The sequence below is a fragment of the Pseudopipra pipra genome, unplaced genomic scaffold, assembly GCF_036250125.1.
Source record: "Pseudopipra pipra isolate bDixPip1 unplaced genomic scaffold, bDixPip1.hap1 HAP1_SCAFFOLD_227, whole genome shotgun sequence".
Taxonomy (NCBI): domain Eukaryota; kingdom Metazoa; phylum Chordata; class Aves; order Passeriformes; family Pipridae; genus Pseudopipra; species Pseudopipra pipra.
In genome coordinates this window covers 38,021-59,582 of record NW_026990706.1, presented here as the reverse complement: position 1 = coordinate 59,582, position 21,562 = coordinate 38,021, and the positions used below count along the sequence as shown (strand labels likewise).

At 53.5% G+C, this 21,562-nt stretch overlaps 4 long non-coding RNA genes across 4 annotated transcripts; 1 reads left to right on the top strand and 3 right to left on the bottom strand.

Moving 5' to 3' along the window:
- Positions 1–1,036: 1,036 nt before the first annotated feature.
- LOC135408199 (uncharacterized) lies at positions 1,037–5,538 on the bottom strand. The gene is made up of 3 exons (XR_010427331.1): positions 5,465–5,538; positions 1,939–2,059; positions 1,037–1,091 (listed from the first exon to the last, which is right to left on the bottom strand). It is a non-coding gene; the product is annotated as an uncharacterized LOC135408199 (long non-coding RNA).
- On the top strand, positions 2,109–2,922 carry LOC135408198 (uncharacterized). Its single transcript, XR_010427330.1, has 2 exons — positions 2,109–2,368; positions 2,450–2,922. It is a non-coding gene; the product is annotated as an uncharacterized LOC135408198 (long non-coding RNA).
- Positions 5,539–8,046: 2,508 nt separating the features above from the next.
- On the bottom strand, positions 8,047–20,536 carry LOC135408197 (uncharacterized). Its single transcript, XR_010427329.1, has 4 exons — positions 20,289–20,536; positions 19,838–19,967; positions 8,594–8,686; positions 8,047–8,175 (listed from the first exon to the last, which is right to left on the bottom strand). It is a non-coding gene; the product is annotated as an uncharacterized LOC135408197 (long non-coding RNA).
- Positions 11,017–13,246, bottom strand: LOC135408200 (uncharacterized). The gene is made up of 2 exons (XR_010427332.1): positions 12,049–13,246; positions 11,017–11,068 (listed from the first exon to the last, which is right to left on the bottom strand). It is a non-coding gene; the product is annotated as an uncharacterized LOC135408200 (long non-coding RNA).
- Positions 20,537–21,562: the final 1,026 nt, after the last annotated feature.

Genomic DNA, 21,562 nt, shown 5'->3' with positions numbered 1-21,562 from the left:
AGAACGGCGGCGCGTTCGTCGTGTAGACGCGGAGCCGGGGCTGGGACCGGCCGGGGCGCGGGGACACGCCGGGCCGGCCCCGGGACCCCTGAGGAGGGGTGCCGCCCGTACCCCCCGCGGGATCGGAGCTTCCCCGCTCGGGCACCCCCGAGGCCACCGCACCCGCTCCCGGGGCGAACATCGCCCGTCTCCCCCTTAAACGCGGCCCCAGGAGGTTGCCACCCCCAGGGCCCCCCGGGAACGAGGGCTCTGGGGCCCGCCGGGGCTCCGGCCACGGGCCCGCTCCGGCCGCGGGGAGCTGGGGGCCTGCCGGGGAGGGAAGAACGGCGGCAGCCCTTTCCCCGTTCCTCCCGTGCTCCGGGACCCCGAGCAGAGCTGCTCGTTTGTCCCCGTGTCCCTGTGTCTGTCCTCAGGCGGCCCCAGGAGCTGGCACTGACCGTGCCGCGGCTCGGGCACAGGCTGCTCCCAGCTCTGCCTGCGGAACTTCGGCAATTACCGACAGCAGTTCTTTGCCCTGCCATCCAGAAGGTGCGGCTCATCTGACACCAGCCAGGTGAGACCTGAGGCTCTCCTTCCTCTGCCCCGCTTTCTCGGCAACTCGCACCCTCCCGGGGCAAACCCTCTGGTTTTCAAAATCCCGTTGAAACTATTTCCTCTTTATTTGCAGACGGGGAAGGCCTTGCCTGGGAGGGAAACGGCTACAGGGGAGGAAACCAAGAAATGCTCCAACCGGATGGTGCTGCACGAGTCAAAAGAGGGGCAAGACCGCGGGCAAATACAGTCAGGAAATGAGCTTTTATTCAATCTCTGCAGGAGCCCTTCGCAGCCACGGGCCGGAGGGAGCGCGGCCGGCTGGGCTGTGCCCGGCTGGGGACGGGCACCAATTCATCACTGCCCTGCTCAGGGAGGTTTTCCGGCCCCGTCCGGGCTTCACCCGACGGCTGCAAAGGTGCTCGTGCGGCATCGGAGCTCATTTCCAGGGATAAAGGAGCCAAACGAGTCCGGAGGGATCCCTCGCTCCGAGGCAAAGGCGTTTGGTCGAGTGTCGCCGCCTGGTCCCGCCTGCGGGGGAGCGTCTCCTCCAGGTGAGCCTTCGGAACCCAAAATGCCGGGGGGGCTCAGGTCGGGGCCGCTTTTCGGGCCCGGAGTTGGACGGAGCCCTCGGCGGCTCCCGCTTCCCGCCAGGAACGTTCTCGGGGCTCCCTGGGCAGTCCCAGCTGGGCAGGGAACGCGGACCGGGAGGAGGCCGGAGCGACAGACAGCGACCCAGCCCTGCTTGGGCTTCCTATTGCCAGGGGATGGATGAGCTGTGCCCTGGAGCCGTGCCCTACAGCCCCCGTGGGGTGGGCACGGGGAAAGGGCTGCCCGCGGCTCCTCAGCCGGGCGCTGCTCTGAACGGGCCCCCTGAGATGCCTCACCCTGGACACGCCCCAGCGCCAGCCCCAAAGGACCCAAAGAATCCAGCTGGCACTCGGCAGTGTCGGCACGGCGGGGCTGCAGAGCAGCGCGGGCAGCCATTCCCAGGGCCCACCTCCCAGAGCTCCCCCGCGCCCCCCACGTGTGTCCCGCCCGCCCCAAATCCCTGCCCTTCCAGCCGGAGGGGCTCTGAAAGCAGGGCTGTGCGTCCCTTTCCTCGGGGAAAAGAATTCCCCGGGGTCGCTCCCGAGGCTCGGAAGAGACAGCGGCTTCCCGGCCCGGAGAGACGTCCTCGCCCGTGCTCAGGGGCTGCCTCGCCCCGGGCCGGGAGCGCGTCCGGCCCCCGCCTTGTCCTGGGCGAACACATCCCCTGGAGCCCGGCCCGGGGCGGAGAATCGGCCGAATTCCAAGGAACTCGCTCAAGTCCCCCCAGCGACACCGGCGGGGCTGGGGGAGGAGGGTTATAAACAGCAAAGTCTGTGGAAAATGAACCTGTCCTTGTCCCGATCCCGCTGAGCAGACCTGGAACCGTGGCTGCTTCCTGGCAAACCTGGCGTTAAAGTGGCAGCTCTGCGGGGGAAGATCCGGGCTCCAGGAGGCACTGGGAGGCTATTGCAGCAGGAATTCCCCATGGAATTGCGGGCTGTAGGTAGAATTCACCCAAACCTGCAATGCTGAGACCGGAACCCAAACCTGGGCCCCCCGCAGAGAACAATCTTTTTGCTGCCCTGTCGGCCAAAGCCGCTGCGCTGAGAGATCTTGGCAGCCTGAGGGAGGGCATTCTCTGCATCCCAGCAACCTCCATCTCCCTAGGGGACAATCAAAGTCCCAACCAATTCCTTTTGCCTTTCCACAGGGACACTGACCCTTATTTGGTCCTGCTCTTCCACGGTCCATTTTGGGGGATGAGTTTGTGCTGGTTTACGTTCCACGACTCCACCCACAGCTGGAGGTTTGGGGTTGTGCTTCTCTACTCCCAGCAAGTTCCCTAAGGAGCCAGATACTCCAACAATCCCCTCGTTTGACTTTCTAGGTGAATTGTGCACAAGCCAGTCCCCCATTCCCTATCCAGGCTGGGAGTGCTCTTGCCCTTGGTACAGTTGGCTCTGGCTGGGCAGGAACTGAGAGCAGGACACGGGGCAGAGTGGATCAGCTGCCCAGGGAACCTCTAGGAGATGAAGCTACGGGATCCTCATTCCAATCAAGGGAACACATTCTGTCTCTGGCAGAAGCCGGGAGCCAAAGCAGATCCCGCCTGGCCAGGCTGGGGGGCAGCAGTTGGATCCACTCTGGGGGAAACCCCCTGTGCCTGCCAGGAGCTCTGACTCTGTTTGTCCTGCCAGCTCCTGACCAGTGTCAGGGCCCCTGGGAGGGATTCAGAATCCAAAGAAACCCCAAATCCTACCGCAGGATTCAATCAAAGGAAGAAAGCCATTATTGTCATAAAAAGCTTAAAAAGCTGTTAAAAATTCTAGGACAGCAATACTGGGATTCCCAGGAAACTTAGTAGTGTCTTGGTTCCATTTCAATGTATCTTTAGTCCCTCAATGAACAGCTTGGAGAACTTCCCCTGGGATTTGGAGGCTGAGCAGGGTTTGCTTTGGATTGCTTGGCACCTCTGGCCCCAGCTGGTGCAAACACAACTTGGGCCAATGTGGTTAAACACACTTTCCCACACAAACAGTTGCTGTATCCTGCAGAAATTACCCCAAGTTTGCAGATAAAACCTTCATCTCTGTCCCTCCTCAGTTATCCCAGGTTTTCCGGGCTGGGAGTTACAAGGAGGCTGTAAATTCAAAGGCAAAAAGAGAAGGTCTGTCAGTAAAAGGCACAAAGAAGGGGACAGGTTTCAAAAAACATTTCTGCAATCCAATGAATACCTCACTGAGGACCTCATTTATCCTTCAAAATATTCATTCTCTGCCCTGGACATTCCCTCAAGTTTTACCCCCAAAGGTTTCCCCTCCTGCCCACCCCTGACTGCCTCAGTGTCCATCAGGAGGTACATCCTCTCTGCTGCAGGTGACCTCACACTGGACCCACTGCATTTTCCTGACCTCTCCACATCTCAGCAACTCACTTCTACCTCAAGATGTTCATTCTCTACCCAGCAGACCACCTCCAGTTTACTCTCAACACTTTCCCCACCTCTCCACCACCCAGGAACTCATTTTCACCTCAGAAGATTCACTCTCTGCCCTGCAGATTCCCACAAGTTTTACCCCCCACATTTTCCCTGCAGGTCCGCAAGGTTTACCCCAGTTTACCCCAGGAGGTGCATTCTCTCTCCTCCACATCACCTCTGATTTTACAAACACAAATTTTCCCTCCCTGCCCACCACTGACTGCCTCACTGGACCTCAAAAGCCTCATTTTCTCCCCTAGGTGACATCCACACTTACCCTCACAGTTTTCCCTGCTTGCAAACTACTTATTACCTCATTTTTACCTCCAAACATTCATCCTCTGCCACAGAGATGACCTCAAAGTTTCCCCCAAAACCTCCTCACCTGTCCACTACTGTTTGCCCCAGTTTACCCCAGGAGGTGCATTCTCTCTGCTGCACATTACCTCAGGTTTGACAAACAAAGATTTCCCTCCCTGCCCACTGCTGACTGCCTCCCCTTACCCCAAAATATTCATTCTCTCTGTGACAGATTGCCCCACATTTTACTCCCAACATCTGCCTTACCTGTCCACGTCTGACCAGCTCCTTTGTACCTACAGAGGGTCATTCTGCACCCCACACACACCTCAGGCTTATCTCAAACCTCTCCCCACCTGTCTGCCACCCAGTGCCTCATCTTTACCTCAACAGGTTCCTTCTCTTCCCAGCAGATCACCTGAACTTTAACACCCACAATTGTCTGTGTCTCTCACCACTCATCACCTCAGGTTACCTCAGTGTGTTCATTCCCTGCCCTGCAGAGAATGAACCTCCTTTTTAACCCCCAAACTTTCCCCTTCCAGCCCACTCCTGATTACCTCTTCTTGAACACAAAAGAGTCATTCTCTCCCCAGAGTCTTCCCTACTGCACACTCCTGATTACCTCTTTTGGACCTCCAAATATTCATTCTCTGCCCTCCAGATTTGCTCAAGTTTCACCCTCAGAAATTTCTCTGCCTCTCCCCTACTGACTGCCTCACTTTATTCCAAAATGTTCCTTCTCTCTGCTGCACATTGCCACAGATTTGACCCCCACAATTTTCCCTACAAGTCCACCACTGAGTACCTCATGTTCATCTCTCAATATTCATCCTCTACCATGCAGATTACCTCAGATATTCCCCCCCAATTTTCCCTACAAGTCCACAAATGATTACCCCAGTTTATCTCAGGATGTACATTCTCTGTTCCACGTGACCTCAAATTTTACAAACAGAATTTTTCCCTACCTGCCCAACACCGACTGCCTCACTTCACACCAAGATATTCATTCTCTCTGCTACAGATTGCCCAGATTTTACCCCCAAAATTCTCCTTACCTACCCACATGTAATCAGCTCCTCTGTACAAATACATGTTCATTCTCTACCCTGAGGGCTACCCCAAGTTTACCCTAAAACACTCCCCAGCTGTCCACCACTGAGTACCTCATTTATCCTTCAAAATATTCACTCTCTGCCCTGGACGTTCCCTCAAATTTTAACCCCAAAGGTTTCCCCCCATCCTGCCCACCCCTGACTGCCTCAGTGTCCATCAGGAGGTACATCCTCTCTGCTACACGTGACCTCAAATTTGACAAACACAAATTTTCCCGACCTGCCCACCACTCACTGCCTCACTTTATCTCTAAATGGTCCTTCTGTCCTCTACAGAGGAGACCAAGTCTTACCCCCAACATTTCCCTTCCTCTACATCACCCATTTTCTCTTCCTGACACCCCAACTTTCCATTCCATCCCTACACATTCCCTGAGTGTTTCCCTCCCAAGCATCCTTCCCTTCTTCCCTGTTTAAGAACTCACACTCCAGCCCCAGGCTCTCCACTCCCCCCTCAGTGGGACCCCTCCAAAATGCCACCTCCCTCCCCTTTGCAGCACCTCACCTTTTCCTACACAAACAGTTGCTGGGTCCCCTCAAAATTACATTTTTGCAATCCAATGAATAACTCTTTCCAGTTTCCCAGGGAGAAGAACAGGAACTCACAGCCACCAAGGCCTGACAGTCCCCTGCAGCCAGAGCTCAGCACACAGCCAGAGAGGCAATTCCAGCATCTAAAAGAAAAAAAAGAAGAAAAAAGTGATTTATTTTGGTTTAAAGTTATTTTAAGTTGTTCCAAGCAAAGCAAGCCTTGCTCTGGTTTCAGTTGGGTGAACAGGGAGCGCTGGGCACAGGGCATGTCATTAATGCCCAGGGGATGGGGCTTTGTGGGGGAGGGAAGAGCAGCTGATGGAGTTGCCCAGTCCAATTCCTGCCCCAGGCCTGACTGGCCCAGGACAAACCCTCTGGCAGGCAGTGGTTTTGTTCCCTCTCATGGTCTGTGCCCAGTGTGTCCCTGTGGGCAGTGCCAGGCTGGGGACAGGCACACGCAGCTGGCAGCACTCTCTGCTCCAAAGACACTTCTGGCCTCCTTGGCAAACTGCCTCTGACACTTGGTTTTCTCCAGCAAAAATTAAGGAATTGCTCATGGCAATTTGGAGATGAAGTTATCCCAAAGGGAAGGAAAGAACAAATATTCCTGTCAGAGCCCTTGGGATCTGCTGGGCTGAATTGGGAAGGGTCCATTATCTGCAGAGCAAATACAGGACAACCTCAAACACAAAGCCCAGCCTGTCCAGTGGGGTGTGAAAGCACCACTGGGACAAACCTCCACTCTCCTGATTCTTTTCAGGGACTGCTCCAATCCAGCTCTGAAGCTGCCAAGCCCAAACTGTCCCCAGCGCTCTGGAACAACAGGATCTTCCCAGGGATGATGCATTGGAAGCACAGCCCTCATTCTCACCCTCCACACGCTCCCAGGCTCACCCCAAATTCAGGACAAGGTGCCAAAGGCCACTCAGGCCGGGGCTCTCTCTGTCTCTGCGGGCTCAGGGACTGCAGCCACCAGGGCCCTCCAGCACGGACAGCCTGGACCCAGAGCAGATCCCTGGGCATTGGCAGCGTCCTGGGCATCCCTGGAGACAGAAACCATCAGCCTCTGGGATAGCACTTCATTGCCAGCACATACAGCCTGCCAAATTCAGGGGGGCAGCTCTCGGACCACAAACCCAGTCTGACCCAGCTCTCCTGGGCAACAACACGGATTCCACAAACCCACCAGAATGAAAATGTTCTGCTGCTTTGACAAACTTCAGCCCAGCTTTGCAAACCTCAGTCCCTGCAGCTCCTGCTCTCCAGAGCCCCGCTCAGGGCTGGCTCCAGTTCCCTGGAGAACCTGCCCCAGCCCCACTCTGGGCCAGCCTGAGCAGAAGCCACTGGGCTGCACAAGGAAGAACCCTCCCCTGGCTGCTGCAGCTGGAGGGAGATCCAGCTCCCAATGGAATCCTGGCAACAGCCTCCCAGAGGGTCTCTCCCCAGCCCTTGGCAGTGGCTCAGAATGGCAGCAGCTCCAGTGCCAGCTGGGTCCCTGCACGAGTCCTTGTCCCAGCCCTGCCACACGGACACACACGGGAGACACCCACGGGCACACAGGCCTTGCTTGCACAATTCCTCACCCACAGCTGAGGGAAAGCCACACAATATCAAGAAATACCCTGGGTTGAGAGCACTCATCACTCCAGTCCATCAGGACTTGGAGGCAGTTGGGGAGGCAACAGACCCAAATTCTAATCCTACCTCTACATTTCTAACAGGTTCTCTTAGAAAGATCCTGGACAGGAACTCAGACAACAGAACCCAAACACTGCACAAGCAATAGCAGAAGGTTTGCCAGGAAGAACAGAAGTTCCTTGTTTTCCTTAACACTCTGGGACTGTAGGACCCAATCTCTGCAACCAGGGGACACCAGAGATGGGATTAATACTTAAACCTCTCCCCCATGGTTCTGTCTCAGAGAACTGGGCCAGCCCTGAGCTACTCCCAGGTGCCTGCAGTGCTTTGGGGAGGGGCAGGACAATGTCCCACTTCTGCTTGGAAACATTCCAGATGAGGAAAAGCCACTTCTCTTCTCTCTCTCTGACCCAGAACCAAAGCAGTCCTGCGGGACAACACGGACTATGCACGGAAGGCCCGAGTCAGTGGGGGGAAAAAAACCTAAACAAACCAAACCACCCCAAATTTCAAGATAAAAACAGGCTGCTTCCTTAACAGGAGCACATCAAACTCATTGAAGCCAGAGAGGAAATTACAAACAAACAAACAAACAAAAGACCCAAAGAGATACTTTGCATTGATCATTCCGAAGGAAATTCTCCACAGATCAGAAGCAAGTACCAATACTTTGTCCTTTGTTGAAAATTAATGACTTGAGGGGCTGGACATGTCCAGTGAGGGTTCAGGGGTCTGGTGGGTCCTTTATGGCTGATCCTGACCGGCCCAGGCCAAACCCAACCACCCCCATCCCAAACCTGGGGGCAACATTCAGACAGTTTGGAAATACTGCCCTTCCCTGCTACTGCGTCCTTCCTTACACATCCACTGCCCAGGGAGCAAATGCCAACACCAGGAGGACAGAAACGTGTCCCTCTGACTTACCCCACCCCACGGGCAGCACCAGGAGCCCCCAGCCCGGCCGGCGGGGCTGCAGCCTCTTGCCTTTGGCTGCTCCCAGCCCAGGGCACTTGGCAGAGCTGGGCTGGATCAGGGCTTTGGCCTGGCCTGAAAGAGAGGAGAACAAGGCAATTAAGGGCACTGGGCAAGTCAAAGGCTCCTGCCCTTCACCCTTCTCTTCAATTGCTCACTAGAGAGTTTTAGCCATGAAAAATCCAGGGGGGACAACAAATAAAATGGGACCTTTTCCAGCATTTTTATTCCTCTCTATTTCAGGCACTAAAAGGAGGCTCATGTTTCTTACTGCATTCCTTGCCCCACTTGAACAGAACCCTTTTCATTCCAAACCCCCCTTGGGAGTCAGTCAATCCTCTGCCATTGGACTTTGGGCAAAGGAAGAGACACCTGGGACGCTGGACCCCAGGAAATGAGGGAGAGAAACCTGACAGGGAAAGGATTCAAGGCACTCCAGAACTCAGAAATGTGTTCATGCCTTGCCAGCCCACCCCCATTCTGTGCCACCCACCTGAGCTGGGCAGGTGAGGCCAAGGCTCCCCTTCCTGCTGCCAATCACTGTCCCAGCACATGGATCCCTGTGCTGGACAGCACTTGGAAAAACCTGGGAAAGGCAAAAGGAAAATGGCACTGCCTGTCAGAAAACATGTCTGTGAACAAACCTTCTGGACAAATGTAATCCCATCCCTCTGCTCCAATAAACCCAGGGCAGGCAGGTCTCTCCAGCCCAGGGAGAACAGGAAGGAGAACCGCAGGAACACAGGCAGGCACAGGCAGCTCTTGGCACTGATTCCCTGCAGACCTCTCTGCACCTGGGGCTCTTGGCACTTCATTTATAAGGAATGGGGGGACAGCAGCCCAGGAATGCCCCTCAAAAACACAGAGAGAGAACAGGAACAGAGGTTGTTCGGGAACAGGCTGTGTGCAGCAGGGATGGAAACTGTAAGGAGGGAGGCTGGAGGAAGGTAGGGGGTGAGCACGGGCCTGCCTTGGATGGATCCTTTCTCCCTTTGCTCAGGGGCCTCAACTCCACCCTCTCTGAGAGCAGCAGGGAACTGCTGCAGGGGAAGAGTTCATTTAGGCACAAGCCAGTGATGCAGGCACTGGGGCAGGGCAAGAGGGGAGAGGAACTGACACAAAAATGACACAATCACCACTGAAAGGGACTTTATTGAGCTGCAACACAAAGACATTCACAGCAGGCCAGGGCAAGAGGTGCCCACAGGACACCAACACAGCAGCTGGGCTTGAAGGAGCATCATCTACTCAAGTTATGGAGCCAGGGGCTGACAGTTGGGATCCATCCCAAAGATGCACTCAGGCATCAGGGCAAAGTCCTGCCCAGTCACTGCAGACAGTTCAGCCCCAGCAGCAGCGGCAATTTCTGCCTCTCCCTCCAATATTATTTGGGACCCAACAGCTCAGTGCTGTGGAATTTCAGCTTCATAAATGTTTTACAAAGTTGTACTTCCTGAGAACTGGTGCATTTTTGAGTCTTCCTGACTCTTCCAGGGCTGCACTTGCCAGGATCCTTTGGGCCTGGTGTTTTGCTGACAGGCAGGGCACTCCAGGAAACAACTCCTCACCACTCATGGAATAACAGGAACAGCTGGAATCAGAGTGGGGAAAGGAATTCTGTTATCCTGATGATGTTGGGCTGCAGGACACAGGCAGCAGGTACCCAACAGTTGGACCAATATTCGCCTCGGGAGGATGATGCCAAACTGTGCCATCCCCTGCCCCAGCCGATCCCTTTGCTCTTTTGGCAGCACTTCCCAGAACAGCCCAGCAGGCAGAGCCCAGGGGACGGCCCTGCTGCTGTGACACTGGGGCTGTGACTGGCACCGCTCACACAGGGGGACAACGATGCCAGGGAGACCCCCGGAGCCAGCACCGTAAGGGAAACCACAGCACTGCATGGCAACAGTGCTCCCAGCCCCTGGAATCACATCCATCCAATCCCACTGAGGGCACCAACAGCCGCCCGCACAATGAGCCCGACAGACCCCGGCCCTGCCAGAGAGTCCCCCCGGGCACAAAGGGAGACTGACCCCTGGCCAAGGGCCATTTGCTTCCCAGGTCACCTTGTCCTGGGGTCCTGGTTTGGAGCTGCTTTTCCATCTCCATCCAAATCAAACCAAGTCACCCGACCCAGGCACCTTTTCCAGGGAACTTTCCAGGGAACAGCATCGCCCAGAGGGACCACAAGGGCTGTGAGGATGGTCAGGATCCACAGTTTCTGTAAGATAGCAAGCTACAACATGGCAATATCATTCCCTCCACTAACATTTATTCACAGGAATATATTCCCATTTTCCTTGTCTGCATTTAATCACTAATTCTGTGATGGTGTCACTTGGGAGCCAAGTAGCCAAACCACTGCCAACTGACCCCAAATCCCTACAAACCTGACACTGCCCTAGTTCTTCCTGTTTCATTCCCACAGGTACAGTGTCTCACTCAGCACATGGACTACTTTTGCCTCCCCCCTTTGTGACTTTAAACTCCCTCTGGCACGGGTTATAAGCTCCTGCTTTCCAAAAGTGCTTCCCACTGACAGATGTGGCTGACCCAGCAGTGAGCCATGCATGCTCCCTCTCTGCTCCCAGCACTTGCTCTGGGGCTTTTCCCCATTTCCCCAGTGATTTGTGCTCACTGTCCAGGGGATCTACACTTGTTGCTTCAACCACAGGGCCAGGGGCAACTCCCTCCCGAGGCCTCGCTCCTGCCCCGACCCCTGCTCTGGCTCTGGCTTGGATACACCATCTCCATTCCATGGGGCTGCCTTCCTGAGCAGGGCCTGGCCTGGGCATCCTGGAGGAGCTTTTTACCCAAGGCCCTATGGGGATTTCAGGCCCTCTTATCATTTATTAAGTTTCCACTAAAGCCCAAGAACATACTCAGAGCTGCTTCTCCAACAGGGTCTATCTTGGGCTGGCTTCCAGTAACTTCCTATTCCCAAATCCTAAGGGCACTTCCTTCCTACCTGGAACAGTTCATTAGGATACAGGCCCAGAATAAAGACAAGTGCCACAAACATTCAAACACACAAGATATCTTTATTGCAGTGAGAATAATAATAATAAACTTAGCAAAGAGAATCAAAAGTTAAAAAAGGATACAAATGAACTGCCTTATCGTGTGGCATTAAAACAAATACTAAGAACAGCATTCAATACAGTATAATATTAACTAGTGAAAAGGGAGTTAAAGGGATACCAAAAAGGATCTTAACACAATATTATGGATAACTATTAACACGATATTTGGTCAGTACAAGGGGAAAGTAAAGGGAAAATATGAATACTAAATAAAGGGTATTAAAGGAACACTATAGGATGTTTAAAGTCTTCTTTCTCAGTTGCTTCCTATCACTAACCTGTGCCCACCCCCCCAGCCAGGCAGGGCTGTCAGGATCTGCAGCAGCTGGTCGGTGCCCATCCCTTAGCGGGCGTCCCCGCGGAGCAACACAGGCTCGGTGGCAGGATGAGGATCGCTCAGCTCAGCAGTCCTGACAGCCCATTTGATCAGCTCCACATTACACCACGTAGGGCCAGGACGCAGTGTAAGGGGAGGCCTGAATGGCAGCCAAACCCCGCCTGATCAGTGCCTGGTGGCAACAGTCTGGGCCTGCCCTACTTGTAGGGCAAGGGGCCAGCCACCCCTGCCCACATCATCTTCCTCTCACCATCATCTTTCTCACCCCTAGGTATGACCTCTCCCACTGTGTTTCAAGGGTAGATGTACCTACCTTGCAAGATGTAGCAGAACCAAGGAAGAACTCAGCTCTCATAACAGGGGATATCAGGCTGACTTGCTGAAAAGCACAACGGACCTTACAATTAGCTTGTGCCATCAAGTTACATTGTACCACACTCCAGCTGGTTTCACAACCTAATATGATTTCTTTCTCACGCCTCTACGCTCCATTGGTCATCTAATTCAAAAGTACCCCCCTTACATTACCCTACTTCTGCCAGAGGCTCCAATTGGCATCATTAGCACTGGCAGGAACCTTCAGTTCCCCCTCTGGAGCTCGTATTTGCCACAGGTCTGGAGCCTGTTGAATTGCTCCCTGAGCTGTTTCCAACCCTCCCTGCTGCTCATTTCCCACTCAAACTCACACTTCTGCCCTGGGACTTTATGGCCCAGGCCAAGGATTGGTCCCAAAGGAGGACCTTGTTGTCACCAAAAGCCAAACCAACCAATAAACTGCTGGGCTTCCACCTTGCTCTGGGGGTGACCAAGCCTGAAGTCTCCTGCCTAGTCCTGGGCAATACTTCCTGGGGACCACAACACCTCTGAGTTCCTAAAACTATCACAGGTTGGGCAGGTGCTTGAATTCTGTCTGGATTAACTCCCCCCTTCCTTTCCATGTGCTGCCCTACTCATTCTAATGGTGCTTGTACTCCCTGAACCATTCCCTCACCCATCCAACCATCCCTTGTGCCCTCTCTGGCAAGGACAGTGGGTCCAGATGTTCTGCCACGCTCCCAGGGCAGAGGGTGGGACTGTGGAGCCACCCTCGAGGGGGGAAACGTGCCCTGCCTGCCCTGCCCAGGGAAAGGGAACTGCCCCCAGTGTTCCCCAGCACAAGGCACCCTTGGGAATATCCACTGCAATGGGACACTCAGGGACAGCAACAAGCACTGCACGAGGCTGCTCTGGCACAGGACCAATTTTAAGCTCAGCTTTTCTCTGGACCACTGCACTTTGTTTCCCACCTCATCCTGCAGTCAGAACTTGCTCTCCTTGCAACTTTTTAGGGTGACCATAAATTACAGAGGCCTCTGCTCCAGCATCCACAAGGGCCTGAACCATCTGACAGGATCCATTTTTCCAGGGAATTCAAAGCTCCACCTGAGGACCAGGGTCTTTTCTCGCCCACCCCTGTGCTGCAGCTTGGCTTCCATCTCACTCTGCTTTCAGTTCTCTCCATGGTTGAACATTGGCAGCCCTGGCCCTGGGCGGAGCTCGGCATCCTGATCCCATCCCTCCTGGCCCCCGGAACCGCTGGCTCAGCAATGGGGGGCCCTCCATTGCCAAGGGCACGGTCCCGTCGGGGCTCACGGGGGGAGCAGGAGGTCGAAGGCTCCATCCCTGCTGCTACAACCTTCCACCACTACAGCCAACAGAGGGGCCTCTCCAGCACTGCCTCCCAAGGCATCCTGAACTAACCCATCCCAACTCCACAGGACAAACTGCTCCCTCTCTGCACAGTCCAGGCTACTCTCAGCAATGCCTGAATCCATGGGAGGGACCTTGCTTTGAGCTCCCCAGGGCCGGGCACCCCGAGGATCTCCCCGAATAATCCTTTCGGTGCGCGCTGGAGTCCTCGGGGTGCCCCAACCCGGGGGGCACCAACAGCACTGTCCCTCCAGGGGGCCAATTTGGTCTCAAGCTTGCCATGGACAGCCCAAAAGGCATTTCAAGAGGCCTTCTTTGGAACCCACCAACGGGGACAGGGAGGAAGCCACAAAAAGGCCTCATTTCTAAAGGCAGGGGGATCTTGCCTGTGTCCCAGACTGGTCCGGGGATCTGAGGCCCTTCCCGAGAAAATCTCGGTGCCGGCGTGAAGGGCCAGAGATCCCTTGGAGCCACGGGGAGCAGGCACAGAGTCCCTCCTGCAGGGCCAATTCTGCTGCCTCAACTCAGCTCTTCAAAGAAGCCTCTAAGACTCAGCTGGTGAGTTTCAGAAGCCAGGCATTCCTTGCTTACAACACCCTGCCATGATCCCAGGCCCACGGGTGCCCTGGTAATCAGTTCCCAAAGGGCACACACAGGTATCTCTACTACAGCTGATGGGAGGGGTCAGCATTACAGGAGGATTCATTTTCCTTCCCTGCATTCCTGTTCCACAATCAGGACATTTTCCAACACTTATCACCATACACACCTACCTTTAGAAGGTTTCCAAGGGGCTTCACCGAGGGCCTTCCCAGGTCTGCTCTGTCTGGAGCCCTCAAAGTCCTCAGTGCCTGCCTTAGGAACCTCAACACAACTCACCTGCTTACACAGCAACTTGCTGCTGCTTGGCTGATGCCTCACTTCCCTTCTTTCTTTACCTCCCTTGGTTGGTCCCTTTCAATCCCTTGGCTCAGCTCTGTGCAGTTTCCAGGCTACATCCCACTGCAAAAAGGATCAGCTCTTGTTACATCTCAACATGCACATATCATTCCCACTTTATACTTGACCCTAAGGATCCACTTTGTTCTGCTCACCAACCAAAAGGAGCTTTCTGAACTCAAGAACAACAGACCCCAGGTCCTTTTTCTGCAACTTCAGCTGCTATCAATGTGACCCACAAGACCTGCAAAGGCCCTTCCCACTTCACCTGCAGGGCTGGCAGTGCCACCACTGGACACGGACCCAGTGGCTGGGCAGGAACGGAGGGGCTGGGGCGTCCAATCCATCGGCCCAGGTGGCACCAGAAGTTCCTGGAGTTCCTGCAGGGGAGAGCCTCAAGACAACAAAGGATTATGGAGATCATTTTAAACTTTAATATGTATATCTCCTGGAATATGGGGACTTTGACAAGGCCTACTGGGGCAACAAGGACACACTCAAGGCTATCTATTCAAAGGATCTACCAGCACTCAAAAGCTATCACTATCCTTCTTGCAGGGCAAACTCAGCAAACTCTCTTTGCCAAGAGCCTCCTGGAGGATTTCCAGCTTTTGGGGCTCCCTTTTAACCATTTCTCCCATCACTGTAGCTGGGACTATCACCTGCCCTACAGGGGGAACAGCCCACACAGTTCACTTGCAGGGATGCCATTAACTCAAAGTCCCTTCTCAGGGGGGTCACTGCACACCTTGGCCTTTGTTTGCCCTCCCCACCAAAGATGCTTCCAACAGTTCTGAGACATCTGGCAGACCTAGAGCTCTCCTCAGGGAATGCTTCAGCTGCTTAAAGGCTGCCCTTGCACCATCTAGCCAAGGCAGCAAATGCTTACAGGCTGTTTGAGAAGTTGGCAGAACAGTCTTACCACACATGCAGAGGGAGCAATCCAGAGTCCATCCTGTCCTACCATTCCCAGCAAGGCAGTTCATGGGCTGTCTGGGGCTCAGGGAGGAGTCAGGGGGCTTCTTTTCTTCCTTCCCGCTTTCCAGATTTTCTCCTGCCAAAGCAAAGGTTTCTTGGCTTTCCTTGCTCAAGGAGATGCAGCAAAGGCCATCTTTGCAATCCAATACTGGAAACTGCTTCAGGTTGTCATTGAAGATGGTTCTCTCAGGTCCTGCACTAATCAATCATCTTGGACATTGGTTTTCTTGGCAGATTCTTGCATTCACATCCTACAAGCAAACCAGGATGAGCAAATTTAGCTGTTACTGCAACCAATCCAGTCTGGCATTCTGATTTTAAAGGATACTGGGTTTGCCTTACCAGGAGAGATCCCACATCAGGGGTAATACCTACAGGTTCTGCCCTCTCCCACTTTCCTGCAATTCCACTGGCCCACACCACAGGAACAACTGCAGCTGCCACTTCAGTCGGGACCTTGCTGCTGACAGGAGTTATTCCCTGCACAACAAGAGCTGCTGCTTGGACACATTTAGTGCCAGCAATTACAGTTTCAACATCCTCAGTTTTCAATTTCATTTCTGCCTCAACTTTTCCAGTGCATCTCTTCCGAGCACAGGTTTGGGTGAGTCTGGCAAATAGACCAACCGAGGAATTCCCCAATGTTTTCCCAGTTTAACCCCTGTCACACCAATCACCTTAACACTGCCAGTCCTTAATTCTCCCTCTACTGGGTTAAGGACTGAGGAAGTTGGACCTGTGTCTGACCAGGACATGTGCAAACCAAATGCTGGGGACTGGAACACACACCTGGCACTCCTGCAGCTCTTACCATTACATTCAAGACAAAACAGCCAATTGCACCATCACTGCTCATTTCTTAATCCCAATCCCACACTTCTTTGGCACTTGGAGCACCACTTTTAGAACCCAATTACAGTCCATTAGAGAGCTCCATGTCTAGCAGGGACAGGTACCCCTGGGATACTCTCAGCAATGCCTGAATCCATGGGAGGGACCTTGCTTTGAGCTCCCCAGGGCCGGGCACCCCGAGGATCTCCCCGAATAATCCTTTCGGTGCGCGCTGGAGTCCTCGGGGTGCCCCAACCCGGGGGGCACCAACAGCACTGTCCCTCCAGGGGCCCAATTTGGTCTCAAGCTTGCCATGGACAGGTTGGTCTCGGTTGGTCTATTTGCCAGACTCACCCAAACCTGTGCTCGGAAGAGATGCACTGGAAAAGTTGAGGCAGAAATGAAATTGAAAACTGAGGATGTTGAAACTGTAATTGCTGGCACTAAATGTGTCAAAGGCATTTCAAGAGGCCTTCTTTGGAACCCACCAACGGGGACGGGGAGGAAGCCACAAGAAGGCCTCATTTCTAAAGGCAGGGGGATCTTGCCTGTGTCCCAGACTGGTCCGGGGATCTGAGGCCCTTCCCGAGAAAATCTCGGTGCCGGCGTGAAGGGCCAGAGATCCCTTGGAGCCACGGGAGAGCAGGCACAGAGTCCCTCCTGCAGGGCCAATTCTGCTGCCTCAACTCAGCTCTTCAAAGGAACCTCTAAGACTCAGCTGCTGAGTTTTAGAAGCCAGGTATTCCTTGCTTACAACACCCTGCCATGATCCCAGGCCCACGGGTGCCCTGGCAATCAGCTCCCAAAGGGCACACAGACCTATCTCCACTGCAGATGATGGGAGGGGTCAGCATTACAGGAGGGTTCATTTTCCTTCCCTGCATTCCTGTTCCACAATCAGGACATTTTCCAACACTCATTACCATACACACCTACCTTTAGAAGGTTTCCAAGGGGCTTCACTGAGGGCCTTCCCAGGTCTGCTCTGTCTGGAGCCCTCAAAGTCCTCAGTGCCTGCCTGAGGAACCTCAACACAACTCACCTGCTTACACAGCAACTTGCTACTGCTTGGCTGCTGCCTCACTTTCCTTCTTTCTTCACCTCCCTTGCTTGGTCCCTTTCAATCTCTTGGCTCAGCTCTGTGCAGTTTCCAAGCTACATCCCACTGCAAAAATGATCACCTCTTGTTACGTCTCAACACTCAGAGAGCATTCCCCCTTTATTCTTGACACTGGGCCATCAGGCCAGTGTCTCATGATTTAAAGCAGAGTTTGACTCCTCAGTGACAACAACAGCTACAGCCCTGAATCCTAACACAGGCTGAGACACAAACACGGATGGGAACTCTGAAGGATCCACTTTGTTCTGCTCACCAATCAAAAGGAGCTTTCTGAACTCAAGAAAAAGAGACCCCAGGTCCTTTTTCTGCAACTTCAGCTGCTATCAATGTGACCCACAAGACCTGCAAAGGCCCTTCCCACTTCACCTGCAGGGCTGGCAGTGCCACCACTGGACACGGACCCCGTGGCTGGGCAGGAACGGAGGGGCTGGGGCGTCCAATCCATCGGCCCAGGCGGCACCAGGAGTTCCTGGAGTTCCTGCAGGGGAGAGCCTCAAGACAACAAAGGATTATGGAGATCATTTTAAACTTTAATACGTATATCTCCTGGAATATGGGGACTTTGACAAGGCCTAATGGGGCAACAAAGACACACGCAAGGCTATCTATTGAAAGCATCTACTAGCACTCAAAAGCTATCACTATCCTTCTTGCAGGGGGAACTCAGCAAACTCTGTTTGCCAAGAGCCTCCAGGAGCATTTCCAGCTTTTTGGGCTCTCTTTTAACTATTTTTATCATCACTGTAGCTGGGATTGTCACCTGCCCTACAGGGGGAACAGCCCACACAGTTCACTTGCAGGGATGCCATTAACTCAAAGTCCCTTCTCAGGAGGGTCACTGCACACCTTGGCCTTTGTTTGCCCTCCCCACCAAAGATGCTTCCAACAGTTCTGAGACATCTGGCAGACCCAGAGCTCACCTCAGGGAATGCTTCAGCTGCTTAAAGGCTGCCCTTGCACCATCTAGCCAAGGCAGCAAATGCTTACAGGCTGTTTGAGAAGTTGGCAGAACAGTCTTACCACACATGCAGAGGGAGCAATCCAGAGTCCAGCCTGTCCTACCATTCCCAGCAAGGCAGTTCATGGGCTGTCTGGGGCTCAGGGAGGAGTCATGGGGCTTCTTTTCTTCCTTCCTGCTTTCCAGATTTTCTCCTTCAAAAGCAACAGCCATCTTTTAATCCTAAGGTTGTCATTGAAGGGGGTTCTCTCAGGTCCTGCACTCATCATTCATCTTGGACATTGGTTTTCTTGGCAGATTCTTGCATTCACATCCTACAAGCAAACCAGGAGGAGCCAATTTAGCTGTTACTGCAACCAATCCAGTCTGGCATTCTGATTTTAAAGGATACTGGCTTTGCCTTACCAGGAGAGATCCCACATCAGGGGTAATACCCACAGGTTCTGCCCTCTCCCACTCTCCTGCAACTCCACTGGCCCACACCACAGGAACAACTGCAGCTGCCACTTCAGTCAGGACCTTGCTGCTGACAGGAGTTATTCCCTGCACAACAAGAGCTGCTGCTTGGACACACTTAGTTCCAGCAATTACAGTTTCAATAGCCCCAGTTTTCCATTTCATTTCTGCCTCAACTTTTCTACTCAATCTCTTCCTAGCAGAGGTTTGGGTGAGTTTGGCAAATAGGGAAACTGAGGAATTCCCCAATGTTTTCCCAGTTTCACCCCTGTCACACCAATCACCTTAACACTGCCAGTCCTTAATTCTCCCTCTACTGGGTTAAGGACTGAGGAAGTTGGACCTGTGTCTGACCAGGACATGTGCAAACCAAATGCTGGGGACTGGAACACACACCTGGCACTCCTGCACCTCTTACCATTACATTCCAGAGAAAACAGCCAATTGGACCCTCACTGCTCATTTCTTAATCCCAATCCCACACTGCTTTGGCACTTGGAGCACCACTTTTAGAACCCAATTACAGTCCATTAGAGAGCTCCATGTCTAGCAGGGACAGGGACCCCTGGGATACTCTCAGGAATGCCTGAATCCATGGCAGGGACCTTGCTTTGAGCTCCCCAGGGCCGGGCACCCCGAGGATCTCCCCGAATAATCCTTTCGGTGCGCGCTGGAGTCCTCGGGGTGCCCCAACCCGGGGGGCACCAACAGCACTGTCCCTCCAGGGGGCCAATTTGGTCTCAAGCTTGCCAGGGACAGCCCAAAAGGTATTTCAGGAGGCCTTCTTTGGAACCCACCAACGGGTACGGGGAGGAAGCCACAAGAAGGCCTCATTTCTAAAGGCAGGGGGATCTTGCCTGTGTCCCAGACTGGTCCGGGGATCTGAGGCCCTTCCCGAGAAAATCTCGGTGCCGGCGTGAAGGGCCAGAGATCCCTTGGAGCCACGGGAGAGCAGGCACAGAGTCCCTCCTGGGGGGCTAATTTTCCTGCCTGAACTCAGCTCTTCAAAGAAGCCTCTAAGTCTCAGATGGAGAGGTTTAGAAGCCAGGCAATCTTTTATTCCTATGCTCTTGAATCATTCCAGACCGCCAGGTGCCCTGGCAATCAGCTCCCAAAGGGCACACACAGGTATCTCCACTGCAGCTGATATGGAAGCAATACAGGAGGGTTCATTTTCCTTCCCTGCATTTCTGTTCCACAGTGAGGACATTTTCCAACACTCATTACCATACACACCTACCCTTAGAAGGTTTCCAAAGGGCTTCACCGAGGGCCTTCCCAGGTCTGCTCTGTCTGGAGCCCTCAAAGTCCTCAGTGCCTGCCTGAGGAACCTCAACACAACTCACCTGTTTACAGTGTAACTTAGAGGTGCTTGTCTACTGCCTCAGTTCCCTTCTTCCTTCTTTCTTCACCTCCCTTGGTTGGTCCCTTTCAATCCCTTGGCTCAGCTCTGTGCGGTTTCCAGGCTACATCCCACTGCAAAAAGGATCAGCCCTTGTTACATCTCAACACTCAGAGAGCATTCCCACTTTTTTCTTGACACTGGGCCATTAGGCCAGTGTCTCATTATTTAAAGCAGAGTTTGACTCCTCAGTGACAACAACAGCTACAGCCCTGAATCCTAACACAGGCTGAGACACAAACACGGATGGGAACTCTGAAGGATCCACTTTGTTCTGCTCACCAATCAAAAGGAGCTTTCTGAACTCAAGAAAAAGAGACCCCAGGTCCTTTTTCTGCAACTTCAGCTGCTATAAATGTGACCCACAAGACCTGGAAAGGCCCTTCCCACTTCACCTGCAGGGCTGGCAGTGCCACCACTGGACACGGACCCAGTGGCTGGGCAGGAACGGAGGGGCTGGGGCGTCCAATCCATCGGCCCAGGCGGCACCAGGAGTTCCTGGAGTTCCTGCAGGGGAGAGCCTCAAGACAACAAAGGATTATGGAGATCATTTTAAACTTCAATATGCATATCTCCTGGAATATGGGGACTTTGACAAGGCCTACTGGGGCAACAAGGACACACTCAAGGCTATCTACTCAAAGGATCTATCAGCACTCAAAAGCTATCACTGTCCTTCTTGCAGGGGGAACTCAGAAAACTCTGTTGGCCAAGAGCCTCCAGGAGCATTTCCAGCTTTTTGGGCTCTCTTTTAACCATTTTTCCCATCACTGTAGCTGGGACTATCACCTGCCCTCCAGGGGGAACAGCCCACAAAGTTCACTTGCAGGGATGCCATTAACTCCAAGTCCCTTCTCAGGGGGGTCACTGCACACCTTGGCCTTTGTTTGCCCTCCCCACCAAAGATGCTTCCAACAGTTCTGAGACATCTGGCAGACCCAGAGCTCTCCTCAGGGAATGCTTCAGCTGCTTAAAAGCTGCCCTTGCACCATCTAGCCAAGGCAGCAAATGCTTACAGGCTGTTCTTAAAAGCTGGTATAAAAGTCTTACCACATATCCAGAGGGAGCAATCCAGAGTCCATCCTGTCCTACCATTCCCAGCAAGGCAGTTCATGGGCTGTCTGGGGCTCAGGGAGGAGTCATGGGGCTTCTTTTCTTCCTTCCTGCTTTCCAGATTTTCTCCTTCAAAAGCAACAGCCATCTTTTAAACCTAAGGTTGTCATTGAAGGTGGTTCTCTCAGGTCCTGCACTGATCAATCATCTTGGCCATTGGTTTCTTGGCAGGTTCTTGCATTCATGTCATTCAAGCAAACCAGGAGGAGCCAATTTAGCTGTTACTGCAACCAATCCAAGCTATCATTCTGATTTTAAAGGATACTGGGTTTGCCTTACCCATATAGATCCCACATTAGGGGTAATACCTACAGGTTCTGCCCTCTTCCACTCTCCTGCAATTCCACTGGCCCACACCACAGGAACAACTGCAGCTGCCACTTCAGTCGGGACCTTGCTGCTGACAGGAGTTATTCCCTGCACAACAAGAGCTGCTGCTTGGACACATTTAGTTCCAGCAATTATAGTTTCAACATCCCCCGTTTTCCATTTCATTTCTGCCTCAACTTTTCCAGTCCATCTCTTCCTAGCACAGGTTTGGGTGAGTTTGGCAAAT